Consider the following 13743-nt stretch of genomic DNA (forward strand, 5'->3'; position numbering starts at 1 on the left):
TCATCCCTGTGTACGTGCCTCTCTCTGTGTCCAAATTTCCCTTATTTCTAAGGATTCTGATCCTACTGGATTAGGATCCACCCTAATGACTTCATCATAACTTGGTCATCTGCTGAGACCGTATTTCTGAATAAGGTCAGATTCTGAGATACTGGAGGTGGCAATTTCTACCTCTGGATTTTAGGGGGGTAAAATTGAACCCTTAATTGGCTTTGGAAGAACCCCCTCCTCCCACCATGTTTTGAAGTCAGGAGAAAGAAGCCAGACTGCAATAGCCTGGAATTAAGAGGACATAAGAACGCCAAGGCTGAGAATGTAGACTATTTATTTGGAACGGTATCCATTACAAATCAAGTGGCCAGAGCTAGGGCTCCATGGATGATACAATTTCCAGAACAAACTACTTTAAGTTTGCCAAAGAATCATTCAGAGTCTGTGGTATCTTAACAGTGCTTCCTGCAAGATTATTTCTTCAACCTAAAACATATGGGCTTGTTTATTTGGTGAATAATGGTGCATATCCCAAGAACATGAGTTAGTCGTCATTCACTTTGCATCTAGTGTAATGTGCTCCTTTCTGATGAAACTTAGAAGTTTGGGTTTGAAAAATGATGTGTCTAAGAGAGTATGGACTAAGCAATTTTAGATATGGCAGAGCAATAAAAAATCTTCTTGCCATGGATTCATTGGAGGTGCAAGGACACAGATTAACCTTGGGAAGTGTATTATAGCATTTATTTTTTCAAAAGAAAGGGAAGACTTGGTATTTAAATTCTCACTTTCATTTGAGGAGGAAAAAATATAAATCTTGGGATGTCTGAAAAATAATAAAATGTTCACAGAATTAACCATCAGTGATAATATCAAATGTCACATTTCTACTTCATCACATGTTGGGAGAAACTGAAATATGCAACCAAGTGGCATACCAGGCTCCTTTTTTATGGTGTGTTAATTTTCTGCCGAAATTTCTGGGTGTAAGCATGTGTATATAGTTTTGTTTTGAGTCTTAGATGATGTGGTTTGTGATTTGCAGTTGGAGTTAAAATAAACACCAAGGAATTCAAGTGTTTTTGTAACAGAATTTTAACAGTATTTATCTTTTAGTGGCATTTGTTTGTCCTCCTAATTTCCCATATTTATTTATTTATTTATTTTGGTTTAGAAATTCTACATGTTGAGAGAGCAACCAGATGAATGTATTTTTCCTAAATATTATACATTAACATCAGTGATGCTTCTAGAGCATTTGGATTCTGAAAGAGCAGTTTCATATCTTACGGTCTTTTGTTTTTTTTTTACAATTTGTGTAAGTGACATGTACTGTTCCTGGGGAAAAATAGTGATAATGTAGACAGATATTGAACTTTTCTCTCCCCGGGTGAAAATTCAGAGTATCCAGCTATTTATATGTGGTAGCTTTTCCATAAATAGGCACAAACTGACCACAGTGGAAATTGAAGGTGTGGTGCAGCTGGGTCCAGTATGATTTTTCTGTCATGCTTGCCTGAGTCTTCTCCTTTTCAACGGGTCTTGGGGACTTTGCCGTTGCTTCTGAAACTTGTGCTAGGTACCAAGTACCTTCCTTTCTCTCTCCCTGGCAGGTAGAATGGCATCTCTCCTTGTTTTCACCCACATCTCTACATTTGCTCTGAGGGCAAAGGGACTAAACCTTGTTTTATGCAGAAACATTTAAAATGCTAAGTCAGAAGAGAGTCCGTAAAAACAATACTGGACTTGGAATTAGAAAAGATAAGACGAGATGTTCTTTACTCCTTATTAGGCTGCTTGTTGCTGTGTATTCTTAGACATGATATTCAACTCTTACTTATTCCTTCATTCATTAATCCATTGACTCTTCCATCCATTCATCTACTTCTTTCCAACAAGTATTTATGGAATGTTTCCTGTGTTGTAGGCACTATGTTAGACACAGATGTTAAGATAAAAACCACAGACCCTTTCTTCAAGGAGTTCATGGATCAGTTGGGAAGATAAATTATGGTAGGAGTGACGAGTGTTATAGTAGAGATAATCATGTGTAAATGAGGAGGTAAAATAATATGATTTCTAATGTTCTTTTTACTTCTATAATTATATGGTTCTAAGTCTATAAAAATCCTAAAAGCTGTTCACATGCCTTTCGACTTTGGGATAAAACAGGCCTAGAGATATAAAGATAAAAAGTCAACCTGTTTCCTCCACTTAACAGGCCCCTGACTTGAAAGGAAAATAGAGGAGCAATTGAATGTGTGTATGTGTATACTTTACTTGCTCCCTGAGTCCTTGGACCACAGCATTCCTCATTACCGCAGGTGATTAAAGGCATCAGCATCCTGGCACCTTGGACTACAATTTGTTCAAAGTCAGGAGAATTTGGAAGTAAGAGAATGGTAGTACATGTGGCGCTAGATGGAGTAGGGCAAGAAAGGTAGAACATGACTTGTGGAAACACATGGTAAAAAACAGAGCCGTAATAACTAATGTCTCCCCTTCTCTGTTGTAGACCCCATCTAGGCTCTGGTGTAGTCTTCCCCTTCTCTTTAGGTAGTTACGATGGTTAGTGACGATTATGCCAAAGATTTACCTCACATTCTTTTCAACCACCGATGCAAAAAGAAGGCAACTAAAAAGACTTCAACAGGTAGATCTTGTTTAAGTGTAATAAAGCTCCCATGATTGGCCTGTTTAAATAGGCAGGGTTTAATCAGACAAACAGAATCCATTTGAAGAATTTCAAGCAGAGTTAATACAGTTACAAAGTACTGGAAGGGCTAGAGGCACCGATGGGGTGAGGTTGCTGAGAGAGTAGCATCTGTAGAGAAGCACTCCTGACCCTGAGGCCCAGAGGCCCAAAGGAGGAAAGGGTCTTACAGAGTCCACGTGTGGCCGAGGCCGCGAGTGTGAGTGCAACCTGAGTACAACTTGGAACCACGCTTACCTGTCACGACTGAAGCTGCTGAAACTGCCATTAGTATCAGGGAGAAATGGCTTCTTGTTCTCCTCAACTTCCCACCAGTGCTGCCCACTGGTAGAACTTAATGGGCAGGCAAGTGGCAAGGGAGTCTGGGAAATCCACCTTTGCAATCTTCCTGCCTCTGAGGTGCCAAAGAGGGTAGAGAAAAACCAGGGAGGAGCCCATACACCCCAGTATACCTCCCGTTGTCTTTTCTCTCCTTGATAATCTGTACTGCTTGTCCACCAGTATCAAACCAGTGAAGGGGAGAGTGAATTAAACTGAGGGAAAGAGGAGGATAGAACATGGTGGCAGTCTTGACAGAAAGAGCAGGTTGGAGAAGAGGGAAGACAGGAGAGGGATAGGAGGTCAGATGAGAGTGTCCTTGAGTTCATTCAACATGCGGAGTTCAAATGCTTTGGGTTGAGGTAAAGTGAGAGCTAGCAGAAAAATCCAGTTAAAATGGTGGGATTCACGGGTCGGGAGTTAGGTTAAGCTTGCTACTTATTTCATGATCTATCCTAGGAGAATTTCAAATTCCCAGAAGTTCCATATTTATCGTGGTACAACACCGATATGTTGCCACATGGTTGGGAAATTAGGAATAATTGAAAGAAGACATGAGGGCTAAATAATGCCCCTGGTTTCCCATGGTCCACGAGGATTTCAAGGGCTCTGTAAATTCTTAAATAGCCTATTTTTAAGAAAATCAGTTGAATGAATGCAAGAAGCTTGGGATCAGGGCAGGGATGGCACAGAGGCTAGGGACCTTGTTACAGAAAGTGATAAGAGAATCTGAGGTTTTGGGGAATAGGTGCCATCATCACCCTCCCTTCTGTAAGCCCCCCAAAGTGCAGGCAGTACAAACCATAACATGTGGGATACTAGCACAGAATACTCAATAACTTGGTATAGTGGGGAAACAGATTGGCTGAGGCCAGAGAAGACCTGGATGCACAAGCCAGATGTCCTTCCCCTGCCACCATTAGGACATGAGATCATTTTCTTATGCCCAGATAGCATCTTGGGAAAAAGAGGAGTGAGGGCGGGGGTCGGTGTAAGATCCCTCAAGAGGAGAGAATCAGCCTTGCTAGAGAATTTAAAGCAGTCTTTTTGAGCAGTCACTTAAGGTTCAAACTGGGAGATATGATTATCTTGGGTGCTGCAGAGCAAGGTACGTTGAGTTATACGGTGGAGAAATGAATTTGCACCTCATAAGCTTATTCTTTGGAATATTGTGATATTGTGAAAGGTATCCTCATAATTGGTTATAATAAATGACAACAAAATTTTTCCACTTGAATCCTTTTTAGAAAGAAGATTTAAAATATCTGTGTGTCCATATATAAAGTAGAGCAGTCCCAGAAAATTAGTTACTTTTCAATGATTGCATTTATTGTCTCATGTGTTATAGAATAGTGTAAGCTAGTTTTCAGGAGAAAGCTTTTATTTTATAGCTGTTCATTATTTATGTTATTATGGGAAGGTCTGTGTGGTATTTTTAAGAACCTGTAGAAAACATGATCTTGTGTTCTGAGAAGCTCATAATCTAAAGTGATTCATTTATTTGTAAAGCCAGGGTTATTGTAAGAACAAAAGGATAGTCTTTATTAAACTTTATAAGCTAAAGGAGAAGAGATTGTTTCCATTCATCCCCATTTTTCCATAATGCTTTTGTAATGGGAACAAATATTAAAATGATCCATTCTTGTCAAAAGGGGGTATATTCAGATTTGGGCAACTTAATAAATACTAACAGAACTCCTTGGCTACCCACCCTACTGTGGGACCCTGACCCCAGAGGGGCTATACCAGGGTGAAGTATTCCAAAAGTCCATAAATTACATTTTTTTTAATTTTTAAAATTTATTTGTGGGAACTAAATTAAATTGTATTAGATAACAACTTAAATAAGTAATATGATAATTCAGAAGTGAAATTCTTATTGATGTTTGTGCTTAGATTCCTAGAAACAATGTATACAGACTAGTTATTTGTGTCCGTAAATACATGATGATCTCATAATGAGTTGGTTTATAGGTTTATGCATTAACTTCTCATACTGCTCGAGTATCATTTTCTGCTGGCTATATTATATTATTGGGTCACCATAATACTAAACTGTGGGACGTTTTAGCTGATAATTCCTGAAAAGTGCTTACTTTTGAAATAAAAAGCAAAGCAAAAAAAAAAAAAAATCAAGCCACAATGCTGACTGAAAAAAATATTTATATTTATATTAAACCCCTCAGCTAGATTCTCAGACACATCACTGCTTAAAATGCAGTCACCTGACAAAAACAGTTCTAATTATTACCCCCTTGGGCTAACATTTCTCAGAGTGACTGGCTAAAATGCACTCCAGCTCATAATTTCTGTCTCTGACAGTGGAAGACATAACCTAGTTTCCTCTAATGCAAAAGTCTCTAATCTAGAGGGCAAGACCCTGCTCCATATAACACTGAAGGGAGAAAATGCAATTTGAGCACAAGGAAATTGCACACATAGTTTGATAGTTCTACCACTCTCAGAATTTTTTTTTCCTCCTCGGGTTTAAATGTCTTGTTTTATTTTATACTAAATTATGACCTGGCTGAAATTGCTATGTTTTCTTTGTCATATTCTGGAAACCTCTTACTATAAAAGTGAAGGTTATACTATGGTTCCATACTTTCATTTTTTCAAGGGTGGGGGTGGGAATGTTCGCATTTTGACAGTTCAGCAGTGAAAACATTAAAAGTTACTGTGCTTGCTACAGCAATATTTTTTTCGTGTTGAATAATAGCTCTTTTGTCTTGGCAAATGGAGCATATATACTGCATTAGAAAAAGGTAATTAAATCGTTTTTGAAATGACGAAAGTGCAGATTTTTGACTTGGACTAATCAGTAACAATTTCATTGTCGAATCTATGAACGAACAAACTTTTATGATTGCTGGGAGAGGTGAATTAACCTCAGATTGTTCTGGTTCACTTCACAGGCAGTGGCTGAGTAATGCATCGCCCTGAAACCGGTAAGGCAGCGGGCTAAAGAAGTTTCAAGGAAGTTAGGTCTGAAGTCTTGCAAGGAAGGCAGCTATCAGGGTACGGTACTGGAGATTTTCATGGACAGTTTTTATTTCTGGGAACTGGAGAGACTTCACCCCCTTGCCTCTGTCTTTCTGCTGACAGCTGCTGCTTAGCACCTTCCTTCCAGCTGGGAGGGCAGCCGGATGGCTGCAGATGCGGCTAACGCCAGGATGGCTCCTTAGCGAGCAACCAGGGCATCAGTTTCCTCCTGGAGACTGCACATGTCACCTTCACGTCTCATGCATCTTCCATCATTTCTGTGAATATATCAAGGGGCTCTGGTGGAAGGCACTAGGCTATGAAAGTGCAGGCTAACCGGTGACTGAGAACAAAGGCCGCCTTTAGCTACGAATGATTCACTGCAATGGTGAAGAATACTTTCTTTTTTCCTCCAGAATGACTTTCAATCCTAAAGATTCAATGACTGGGCCCATATGAGGGGAAAAAAAAAAAAAAAAGAATGGCACAGAGAAAGGATTTTTTTTAAAGATTTTATTAATTTTTGAAAGAGGGAGAGAGAAAACACAAGCTAGGGGAGGGGCAGAGGGAGAAGCAGGCTCCCCATTGAGAAGGGAGCCCAATGCAGACTCCATCCCAGGACCCCGGGCCCATGACCTGAGCTGAAGGCAGATGCTTAACCCACTGAGCTACCTAGGTGCCCCCAGAGAAAGGATTAAAACAACAACAACAACATAAAATTACTACACACAGAGGTTTGACAATGTTGTGCGTGAACTTGTAATTTCAGGAGGAACATTATACCCAGTAGTTCTCACGCATGCTACTCTAACTTATCTTCCCCAAATTTCTCAGCTTCCATTAGCACGTGTCACAATCTGATCAATCTTATCACTACATATGGAAATATGGGGTGCTGATTTGGACAAGATTATTTTAAGAGTTATGTGACTACATCTAACAAATATCTTGTCTGGCTCATTAACTAGTTTAATCCGATGAGGTAATAAAGAGACTCCATAGTTCATTTCTAGAAAGCAAAAACATTGGTTTCATTTTTCAATCATGAAATTATAAACATTGAAATGTTTTTAAAAGGTACTTGTTTTCCTAATACCTTATGTCATCTGTGTCCTTGGGAGCAAATCAGAATAATGAACAGGATTAGGAAAATACTTTATGCGTAACTATATAATCCTGAGATTGGCACTAAAGCATCCCTATCTCTTCCCGCCCCTGGACTGTTTGGTCTCAACCAGGGTAGCATTGAAAATCTGGAGAGGTTTCAGCCTAGAAACAGTGACTGGGCCTCTTTGGTGCTAATATATGAGAGGCTTATGGTCACCATGTTGAGGAAACTCAGAGCATGGGCACATTTGGCAGTTTCTTATAGATATTAAGGGACTTATTTTAAAAAGGTTTATTTTGTATATTTGGTAATTGTATTCTGAAATTAAGTTGTCAGTAGAGAATATATCCTGAATTTTGAATGCAGGAAAATAGTCCACAGTAAAGAACTATTATATACTGAATAGAATATTCTGGAAAACAGTTGGGTATTAAACTTATCTTTGTTGATATTAGTTATAGATCCATAGGACTATGTCACAATCTATCGTTTGTTTTGTTTTAACCTCACATTATTATCCCTAAGGGAATTTGGAAAACAGTATATCAAAAAGCTTGGTTCTAAATTGTTCAGTCAGGTCTGTCTTTCATAAACTTAATAGTTTCTAAATATTTCCAGATTTGATTGTAAGATATTGTCAGAACAATTATGAAATACTTTTAGTAATATTGTGTCTGTCAACATGGCCTTTGGTATTTTTTAAAATGCCCCTATTAACTGCTTCAAAACATGGAAAGTACTAAAAATAATTGAAAAATTAACTCAACTAAAAATAATGGCTCATCTGTCTGGTATTACTTTTATACATTGCAGTTACTGAGGGTTTACCATGTTCCAGGCACTTTGTTAAAATGTCGTGTGCGTATTATTCCATTTAATCCTCAAAACAATCCAATGGAAAAGTTACCACTATTAGGTCCATTTTTATAGATGAGGAAACTGAGACATGGACAGGACATGTAGCTTATCCAAAGGTTCATCGTTGGTAAGTAGAAAATTTGGTATAAAAACTTAGGTAGGCTGATGCTGTGTTCTTTGTCCTTATATGTTATTATATTGCTTTTTACTAATTTTAATTCAAAAACTATGTTAACATACAAGGCAGTTCTTTCAAGAAATATGTGGAGGTGAAATTCATTAATAAGAAGAATAAAGATGTCTCTGTAAACCAATGACCATAGTGATAACCCTCTGTCCTCCATCACTGATCTTGAAGTTTGGTGATAGTGGGGGGAATGCATTGCATCCTCATGGACAGAGCTGCACAGGATGCCATTTGCATGTGGGAATGCTAAATACGAAGGCACTGCATAAATGGCTGAGCAGTTTTATGAAAAATGGGCAACTTCATGTTTTTCTCTCGTATATTAGCAAGATTTCTATATTATAACCAGAGAATAGGGTATATTTAATTAAAATATTGACCTATTTTTATCAAGGATAATATTATATAGTGAAATATTAAGAGAGGTTTTTTTTTTTTTTTTTTGAGAAATGAAAATCATGGCTTTTAAAAAATATTCACTGGAGTTTCACTTTTTGAATCAAGTAGAAAATAAATCCTCTAATGAAATTACTTGAACAAAACTGAATTCAGGTTAAAAACTGTGAATCATGAGATTTCCAGGAAGAATTTTATTTTGACCTAAATGATATCTGAGAGATGAACTTCAAGCTCAATACATTTTTAACATGACAGAAGCGCCATGGCCTCTCGGTGGGTGTCAGGGAGGAAACACTTGAGGAGGCCTTTATCTACCAGAGTTCGGCTAAGGGGCCCAGCAGCCTGGGGTCTCGCTGGTCTATTCCTGATCCTCTCTTAGCAGAAAGGACAGAAGGCAGAAAAAGCGAAAGCTTCTTCTGAACAGATTATTTTCATTTAGGGACTTCATAGATGTCAGAAAGTTAACGTAGAGGCAATGAATATTCCTGATTCTTTTTTGGTAATAACATACAGCCACTAAAATCTTGTTAAATTTTTTGTCTAAGGTGAGAAAATGTGTGATTCTATTGTTTCCCACATTTGTTTTTGGGGAAAAAAAGGAATTTTTATTTTGTCATTAGCGCCTGTAAAATAAAATGCCAGTAAAATTCATGTATACAAATCTATGCAAAGCAATGAAAAGAAAATATTTGCATAAGTGTCCTATTAATGAAAGCCAGTTTCCGACAGTTTGAGATTCATATTCTTCAGTGTGTTTTGTTTACCTTTCCTATCCAATTTATATGGTCCTACTTGGGAATAGGTTTTCTGCGTGCATGCACACATATATATCACAGAAAGTAGTTTGGGTTTTTAATTAGTAAAAATTTCAGAGGCTAGCAATTACCTTTTTCATTTAGCATTTCACTCCAATCTAGTATTATTTGTGTTTTCTGCTCACTTCTGTATAGACCACAGTAAACATTTGGAAGGCATCTTGTATGGCAAGTTTGTGTATTGCAATTTTTGAGCAATGCAAACATCCCCCTTAAATAAACGAAAACAGATCCCAGAAAGGGTATGCTTCCAACACATTCCCCAAAGATCTGAGTGCCGCTGTGCATTCTTGCTCAATTTAAACAAACTAAACTTCAGTTAGTCTCCCCTCCCCTAATGGGCACCCCCACTGGGAACATTGTTAGGTTACCACCGTGGACAAGGCCTCAGTACAGCTGGATCTGTAAACAAGACCATAATCCGCATGAAAGAACTCTCAGAGTTTTGGCAGCACTCACAGTGTTGTTAACATATTGTGCCAAAGCAATAACAAAGCCATCATTTTTAAGTTTGTTCACGGATTTGTATTAATCAAGAAATTTTCCAGAAATTACTTCTAAATGAGGAACCTTCCAGAAAGTTACCATTTGGCAAGAAGGCTTCCAGATGCCTTTTTTTTTTTTTTTTTTTTTTTTGCTTATCTGCAACATATTCTTCCAAATAAATTACACATTTGTGGAAGTTCAGTCGAGACAAAACACATTGCTGCTGTGTTGGCGGAAGGAGGCTCCCTTCAGTTCACTCCCTATTTCATCAAAGCCTGGCTAATGCTTAGGTCATTTTTTCTTATTAGGAGGAGGAGGAGGCCAGGCCATCTAACTTGGCATTCTGGTGATAAACATTAAGTATTGATATTTGGATCAGAAAAGCAATCATTAAATTACAGTCAGAACTGCACACTAAGCATTGAGGAAAAGACCAGGAGAAGGCTGTGGGACCTGTGTTGGAATTTAGTTGTTGGTTTTTATTGGCATACCAGGCGGCTGATTCTTACAAATGCGATCTTTTTCAATTAAGACCCTATTTTCAAAACTTGTGCCCTAGCAAGCCTTCTGCAAACTATTACGTCTCCTCTATAGGAAAAAAGGGAAAAAGAGGAAGGTCGGATTAATAGTGCAATTAGATGCGAGGAGTGGGACAAACCTAAAAGTTTTGATTTTCAACATTGCGTCATTCTTTAAACATAATTCTAGTTTTTCATGTACCTCTTTTTTTTTTTTTTTTTTTTATTCATGTACCTCTTATGTGAGTACAATCCTGGGTAAAGGAAACTTTTAAAGTGTGCTAAATATTCAAAAAGCAGGTAGGTGTGTGATTCCAGCTGAATATCAGAGGGTGCATGTATGGCTACTGCACACAGGCTTGGTGACTGTGTTGGGAGGTGAGGACCCGTGAGTCTATCACCAATGGTTTGTGTAGAGTTTTGGTTGTATTTCTTCATTTATTCATGTCTGCGATACATTCTGGATGACATTTATTTTTGTTACAACAAAAGTTTAAAGTAACGACTAATAGTAAATAAGCCCTTTCTCCAACTGAAGACAACCCCCAATCTCCAAACTACTCTCGACTTGAATACATCTTTCCTCTTTCCTCCTGTGGTGCATTGTTTAAAGCTCCAATCTATCATGTTTATATTCGGCCTTGTTTTAAAGTTACTTGTGTTCATTTCTTATTTTCCTTTTGAAAATGTAATGTGATGGGATAAGCACTGGGTGTTATACACAACGGATAAATTATTGAACACTACATCTGAAAATAATGATGTACTATATGTTGGCTAATTGAATTTAGATAAAAAAAAATGAAAATGTAATGTTCCTGGATGTCTCTCCAAATATCTAACATGGTGCTTTGCACATGGAAGACTTTGCATGAATGCTTATGTAACCGATTTCAGGAGGTTTATTGTTTCTTTAACAACAACAACAAAAATCCTTCTCTGAACACATAGCACTTTGGAAGGCGCTTTCAATCGGAGAGAGCACCAGCATTCTACTGGGTCAATTATTGCTGCAATTGAATTAATAATACTCCAGTGGTCTCCTAGAAAACTACTCACTTAAGGGAGGATCTATAATATATGATAATTAATAAGTACTAGAAGGGCATGAAATAATGACAGAATCGTAACTTCATTCTTAAAGTATGTAATTGTTCTTCAAGAAACAAAACAGCTAGCCAAGCCATTCATAATCTTTTCAGGAATCAGCATCCTCTCCCCAAAGAACATACACTTGATTTTTTTCCAAGTATTTGACTATACATTATTGTGGTTTATGTCTGACATATTGATGCTGATTATTTTTTCGGTTTATATAGTTGTTTCTCTGAGGACTATGTATTTATTCTCTTTGGATTAACTCATCTTTGAATGATCTGCTGCATGAGATTGAGTGCATTCACCTAATTCTGCAAGAGAGCTTTCATCTGAGAAACACCCTGTTCTTGTTGGTTGTGACCCAGTGATGTGGTGGCTTTTGTTTTCCATCAGTCAACGGCCAAATCATATTATTCATCCGGCTATGTTGGTTTAAATCATCCTGAATAAATTTTCACGTATGTTTTCAGAATTTGACCGAAGATGAAATAAATCAATAATTTGGAAACTACCCTTTCTTTTGTACCAATAGAAACTTGGAAAAATTCATCAGATAAATAAATCAGAAAAATTTTTCAGCCACTGGGACATCTTTAATCACACCCTTGAAATTATTTATTTTTTAAATTGTTTATTTTTAAAAGAGGATTTATTTAATCTTCTCCTTGAGATTCATAATACTCAATTCCCAAACAGAAGCCACTGGAGATTAAGATACAACCTGAGGGTAAATTCAAGAAAGAAACTAGAAAAAAAATTAGTGGGGTGCATACAACAAATGCAATCTAAGTTCCACCAGCTGAATATTCTCAAAGCTGTGCAGATGTGAGGGCCCTTCTCGTAGATGGTCCAGAAGGATTCCTTGTGTGTGAGGAATGGCACGTTGTCATCTGGTGTTTGAATCACAAACCTGTACGGTGGCCTCAGCCATTTTTTAGGTAAGATCTGTTATTTACTGGAAAGAGCAATAAGAAAATAAATAAGTATTGTTTGTAGTCAACCCATGTTAAGCTAAAGAGGCGCTCTCCAGTAAACAACAGTTCACAGAAGCAGATGTGAAGCTTCTAGTTGTTTCTTATGTATTCAAAAAGTAAAAATGAGCCCTGAAAAGCTGAAAACTCTGGCACAACCATGTCAGTCAACAGAGAAGTTAGTAGCTCCCTTTCTTATCTGTGTTTGCTTACCTGACATCCAGTATCCCTTCATGGTTTTTACGGTAAAAGATGCTTTAGGAGTTTTGCTTTAAAAGTGATAACCGAACAAATGTTTGTCTGCATACTCTAATCACAATTCTGAGAAAAGTATGAAAGATGGACAGTTTTCCATGCTACTGATTACACTATATGGTGAAAGTTATTGAAGATTCAAGAATCTAATAGGTCAGATTGTAGAGGGAAATCAAGGTGGTGGGTATGGATACTAACTAGGGATAATGGAGGAAATGTAAATAGGAGGAGGAGACAGCTCTGGGTGACAATGGAAAAGTGTTATGCTGATGAGAAAAGACACATGTGCATATACAACAAAACACACAGCAGCGTGCACACACGTCCCGAAAGCTCTCATTCCCTTAATCGGCCAGTAGAAGATGAAATTCGCCCAGGAGGGAGAAGCCACGGAAAGCCATACCAACAAGATAGAAGCTTGTCTCTTGCTCAGGAAAGGAGGATAATCTAAGTGTAGAGATTCAGAAGAAGATTTAGTTAGCCCATTTTTTTTTGTTATTTATTTTTTTAATCACTGTGGACTTGTAGAGTGATCTGGATATATAAGGTGAAGTTCCTAATAAAGTATTCCTGTGGTACAATTTCTGAACTTGGTACCATGCTGATTTTAATTAGCTGATCAATTAATTCTTACGTGCTGGGTACTGTATTTGGGGAATGTTTGGCCAAAACAGAGAAAGTATCTGCCTTTATGGAATCTATGGTTTAGTCAGGAAGCAGGCAATAAACAAATAAATTGTATTTAATTATAAATTGTGGTAAATGCTAGCTTTGTAAATTTTAATCTAATTTTTATAACTTCTAAAGCAAGTAGTGCTTATTCTTGTGAATTTCAAGTTCTGTTCCTTCCCATTTATTCAGCAGTTATAAGCACTGTGTTAAATGCTTTATGCATTGTCTTATTTAATACAATTAATTTAAGGGGTATATGCTATTGTGTTTATACAGTATGGTTAAATAATGTTCCCAAAGACAGTACTAATTAGAGTAGGGACTGGATTCAAACCTAGGGCTGTTAATGTGCTGAGCTTTTTCTCTTAAGAG

At 37.5% G+C, this 13743-nt stretch overlaps 1 long non-coding RNA gene across 1 annotated transcript in view; it reads left to right on the top strand.

The window, feature by feature from the left end:
* LOC140613070 (uncharacterized) overlaps positions 1 to 13743 on the top strand; it is a 658442-nt gene that overhangs the window by 279256 nt on the left and 365443 nt on the right. The window contains exon 8 of the long non-coding RNA XR_012014181.1: positions 5938 to 6040. This is a non-coding gene — a long non-coding RNA (uncharacterized lncRNA). The remainder of the gene's footprint in view (positions 1 to 5937; positions 6041 to 13743) is intronic.

This window comes from Canis lupus, chromosome 2 (genome assembly GCF_048164855.1).
Source record: "Canis lupus baileyi chromosome 2, mCanLup2.hap1, whole genome shotgun sequence".
NCBI lineage: Eukaryota > Metazoa > Chordata > Mammalia > Carnivora > Canidae > Canis > Canis lupus.